Genomic DNA, 5764 nt, shown 5'->3' with positions numbered 1-5764 from the left:
ATACTGCAAATATTCTCTTACAATTTTTCCCTTTAAAGTTTTCCAGCTGGGATCTTTGCCTGTTGTTTATATGGTAAAGCTCCTGAAAGCATTTCCATCTGAAGCTTTTTCCCTTTCAATTTGATCCTAGATTTTCCGTAAAGAAACCTTTCCAAGAGTCACAGATGTAAAATAACCAGTCATCCTCATTTCCTGGGACTTGAGACTTTCAGTGCTTAAACTGGGCCAGTCGCTGGCAAAGTAGGATGAGTTTGTCATGGGGGCACATGATGGTGGCTTCCATGCAGGCTTTGAGTAAAAACTTCTTCAGCAGGTCTCCTTATTGCCTGGGTTCAATCTCTCCCTATAGCAATAGCTTTTAACAACTGTTGTTATATAAAAGCAAGTAATTTTGTTTTTAGCCAAATATATGTTCTAATTGTTTAACACAGGGATCATCAAACCCTGCTCTTACCTGTTTTTCACAGACAGGGGCCAGGGTCTTGCTCTGTCACCCAGGTTGGAGTTCTGTGGCGTAATCATAGCTCGCTGCAGCCTCAAACTCCTGGGCTCAGGCTTTCCTCCTGCCTCTACCTCCATAATTGCTGGGACTACAGGTATGTGCCAACACACTGGGCAAATTGTTTTTATTTTTTACTTTCATACAGACAGGGTCTTGCTGTGTTGCCCAGGCTGGTCTCAAACTCCTGGCTTCAAGCAATTATCCTGTCTCAGCCTTCCAAAGTGTTGGGATTATAGACATGAGTCACTGTCCCTGGCCCTATTTTTCACATTTTTTAATGATATATATTTTTAAAGGTTTTGCAATTTTCTTTTCTGTGGCCCTACCCTTCAAAGCCTAAAATAATTGCTATCTGCCTCTTTACAGAAAAATTTGCTAATCTCCAGTATGAGATATATTTAGCTGTAGAAAACAGCCAAAACACTAGGCCCATTTTCCTGATATGATCAAATTTATGTCTGAATTACAAATTGCCAAAAAATCCTTTATAAATTCTTTTTCATTTTACCATACAGCGCTTTATGAATTTATGAAAAATATACAATGTTAAACGGTTTAATTTTTTTCTAAGTTCATAATTATGACTCATAGCTATTTTTCTAAGTTGAACGGAAACAGTAGAAATCATAACCAAGCCCCCTCATTTTACAGGTGAGTAAACTGAGGCTGGGAAGAGTAAAGGAAGAGCTCACCCACAGAGCTCACCCACAGCTGGTGGGGAAAGAGCCAGCACTAAGAACCCCACCTGGATCCCAGCATTCTTGCATTATAGTTCCCCAGGAAGACTTTATCATACAGGATGGCAATTTAAAAAGTGAATCATTGCTAAATTGTTGCATACCAAACTTATTCTTCTGGGCTATTCCTGCCCTCCACCTCCCCTCAAGGCCAAAACAGGGAAATGTCCCTACTATCTCTATGGGGCAATATTTTCCCAGTTTACCTGCCAATTCTGTTGCCTACGATAGTCTGTGCTTTAGATCTGAGTTTTCAGCCAGCCTTCCCACCATGGCAGTATGTTTGAATGGCCTGGCGTGTGCGTGTGTGTGAGTGTGTGTGTGCGCACGCGTGTATGTGTGGGGTTATTGTTGTTTTGCTTGTTTTAATATCAATACCTGGGCCTTATCCTCTTATATTCTGATTCAACCAGTCTGAGCAGGGCCTAAGAAATGAGTATGCCTTTAGGACCCAATTGATTCTGATAGGAACCACTGTGTTAGAATACATAACACTGTGCTTTACAGGAAGCAAAAATATTTTTACAAATGGTAAAGTGTCTTCATCAGAGAGTGAAGTGAATTTGAAAGTGCTTTAGGCTTGATGAATTCTAATACAATAGGGTAATTTTAATCAAAAACTTTTAAGAACAAAACTGTGTATCATGTAGACCATAACTTAAGATAGTTGAAGGTAAACTGAGACAATTAATTTGGTCTCCATTTTATATTCTTCTTTATAAAGTCCATTATAATCATCCGCAGTTATTTTACTGGCATACAAAATCTACTTTAACCTGTGGAAAAGACAGTTATCAAAATTGTATACTAATGGATATAACAACCAGTGACAAATAATCTTTAGTGCTTTAGATCTGGAGTGGTTTGGTCAACATGTAGTTACCTGGATAGAATAACTTGCACCTAAGGAAAACAATATATGTTTCTCTAGACATATCTATCTATCTAGACATATATATATGCATACATACAATTACAAATATTTTGATTTGTAAATATTGAGCTGAAAAAAATTTAAGCCAAGCGAACATGATATTAAACACAAACCTAATACATGTGACTTTAAATGTAAATTTGATATTATATATGTAATTAATGTTATATATAATATATATAATTGAACAACATATAGTGTGTCCCAGTGTGTCATTTTCCAAGAGGTTATAAATATTTCCAAGTGAGGAGGAAGAATTCTTCAATCAAATTTTATGCCATTTGGAGCATATTTAAGACTCAGCTGAGCGTGAAGTAAAAGACATATTGTTGGCTGTAAGAAAGTCAATTTACTGCATGTAGGAAAATTTTTACCCCTCAGTGCTCAATATACAATTTTCTCAAACTTTACACCCACTGCTTAGATAAAATCTTTCAATATTGCAGCCAAGGACAAGAAATTTTAATTTCGGCCCTGTTCTTTGTCAAGAACTGTTCAATATTCTAAATCAATATAGTGAGCATGGGGCTATAAGTGCCTCAAGGTGCCCATTTATCAATAGCAATTTGACTCAGTAAGAATTTGTAAATTAGCTTCACAAAGAAGGCCATAGAGTTCCTTAGCCTCGGCACTATTGACATTTTGAGCCAAATAAGTCTTTATCATAGGTGCTGTCCTGTGCATAGTAGCATCTTTAGCAGCATCCCTGGCCTCGATCCACTAAATGCCAGTGGCACCCCCTCACCCAATTGTGACCACAAAAAAAATGCCTCCAAACATTGCCACAATTCCTGGGGGTCAAAATCACCTCCAGTTGAGAGCCATTGCTATAGAGCATAGAACACTGGTCTCAAACTTCAGAGATGGGAAATAATTTAGGACAATAAGAATGTAAAGTGACTTTTTCACTAAACCTCTTTTCTCCCTTTCAGTATAAAATAATAAGATGGCTGATCCTGCAAAGAGGCGCGGTGACATCAACAGTGACTCAGTCTCTGTGATGGTATTAGTAACTGGCAGCTGACTCTCCTATTTATCATCGAGTTATGTTCCATATAAGACTTTCAAGTCTGAGAAAAATGACAAATCCCTTCCAGGCATGGTTCAAGTTAAAGCTGAAACTGTGTCTTCGTTTCAGCTCAAGAGAGGTTTTGATTGTGTCGTGGCTTTTCCTTGTGTATTGGTTGAGGAACTGTGCCTTGGAGGGGTAGGGAGTCTTGAGAATGGATCAACTGATGGAGGGGGAGTGGAAGACATTGGTCGCCCAAGAAAATATGTCAACATCTGTCCATCACTGCAACTCTGGCCCGATTATCATTTTTTCTGCTTCTGTAAGCACCAATGAGACAATGCCACTGAGCCACATCCTTTGTTGCCTGCAGTATTTCCCACCACTGTGCCACCTCTGATATGCTAATGGGGAAGCCCAGGGTTTTGTGTGGCTGAAAAGCCTTTCAGGCACAATCAGTGGGTCAACAATCTCAACTCTGTACAGCGGCTCAGCCTGCTGTGTGAGAGACTCCTCTTTCGGAGGGGTCCTTCCTCACACCTTTTCTGTGAGTGTGTCTGTGCTTAAGGAAGGGCAATTAACCATCTGGCTGCTTGTCCGCTAGAGAAATTGACAGAACATCAAACAGAACAAACTCATACCTTGAAAATTGCCGAGTGGCACATGACTATCCAGTTCACTCTGTGGAGAAGCCACTAAGCAATGGTCTGTATCTAAAAATGACCCAATGGCCCCAGTTTGTAGTAAAGCTTTGATGATAGAACTCCATGCAAATTCTATCTCCATAATGCTGGTTCTTGATGTAAATCTCCCAATGTAACTGTCAAGGTTTAAAAATATCTTACGTAGGTGTTCAGAATCATAAGGTCATAGAATTATAAAATGTTAACTGGCAGAAGTATTTTCTTCTTTGTCATATGAAAAAGAGTAATTTGCTCATACTAAGTCTTCAATATTTGTGTATTGGATTGCAATTAACAGGAATCAAAGGAATCTTATAAGGATCATTTATCTAGAATTATCTCTATTTTCTAGAATTACTTAATGATCATTGTGTCTTTATTCAGCCTAAGTAACACTGAAATTTTTCTTCATTCAAATAAATTCATACTCATAAAGCCTTTCCCCACTTTGTATTTCATATTCTAAATGTTTCTACTAGTATTGTTAACCATTGCAAAGAAATACTGTTGCCCTCCATTAAAACCTGAACTGCTTGCTGTCTACGGCTTATTTATCTAACAAAGATTTATTGTGGTGCCAGACATTGTAATAGGCCATAAAAACACAAAAAAGAAAAATATATAGTTTCTGACCTCAGGAAAAACTTAGTCACATGAGGAGACAGTATATAATACAATGTGGTTAGTACGTGATGAAACAGTGCACATGGTGCCGTGGGAACACAAAAGCCAGCCACAAGGAAGTCAAGGAAAGCTTCCTAGAGGACAGTGAACCGAATCTTAAACTGAATAATACGTAGTGAGGCAAAGCGAGGGTAAATGGAATTTTGTGAAATTTGTCAGAAGAGGTTAACCATTGTAACAAACAGCCCTGGAATTCCAGTGGCAAACACAACCAAGATTTGTTTCTTGCCTATGTCACAATCGAATGAGGTTGGCAGGGGATGTCAGAAAGTGTGGTACTGTGTTCTGTGAAGTCTTTCAGAGACCTGATTCTTTCCATTAGCAACTCCCCCATCTTCTAAGACTATGGCTGGATTATCGGTTTCCTCTTCCGCAGATAGTTTGATTCCAGGAGTGTCCTCAATAAGATAGATCTGCTTCCTGCTCTCATGGAACTACTCTAGTGAACAAACACTCAAATCATTATGTAAGAAAAATAGGCCTTAATTAGATGGGATGGTCAGGGAAAGTCTCTCTGGAAACATGACATTTGAGATGACATGTAAATGACAAGAAGGAGCTATCCACAAGAATGTGGAGGAAGAGGGACATTCCAGGCACAGAGTTAAGTTGGAGTCAAGGTCCTTAGTTAAGAATAAGCTAGGTGAGTGTCAGGATAGAAAAATGTCCAGTGTAGCTGAGGATAGTGGGCCAATGGGTGAATGGACAGATGAGGTCTCAGAGGTCAGCAGAGGTTAGCTCATGAAGGACATTATAAACCAGATTAAGAAGGATGGATTTTTAATCTAAGTGCAATGAAAAGTTATCAGAGAGATTTGAGCCCAGAACTAATGTGATTTATATTTTTACAAAACAATTCGTGTGGAAGCAGAGAAAACTAGTTGGGAGGCTTTTGTACTAGCCCCAGGTGACAAAGGGTGGTGACACCAGTGGAGATGGGGAAAAGTTGAAAGGTTTGAGAGGTGGTTTGAAAATAGAATTCACGGGACTTGCTGTTCCAGAAGTATTGGGTGTGGAAGGTGAGGGAAGCTGTAAAACAGTAATCAAGAATAATTACTTGCGCACTGAGTGGGTGGTAAAACCATTTACTGAGATATATGAGACTGGAAAAAACCTGATTGGCAAAAGAGAGAATTCTCTTGGGTCATGTTGAGTTTGAGATACTTATTAAGCTTCCGCATAGTGATATCTAGTTGGCTTTTGGATACAGGAATC

Source organism: Macaca mulatta, chromosome X (genome assembly GCF_049350105.2).
Source record: "Macaca mulatta isolate MMU2019108-1 chromosome X, T2T-MMU8v2.0, whole genome shotgun sequence".
NCBI classification, from domain to species: domain Eukaryota; kingdom Metazoa; phylum Chordata; class Mammalia; order Primates; family Cercopithecidae; genus Macaca; species Macaca mulatta.
This window is presented reverse-complemented; position numbering follows the sequence as displayed.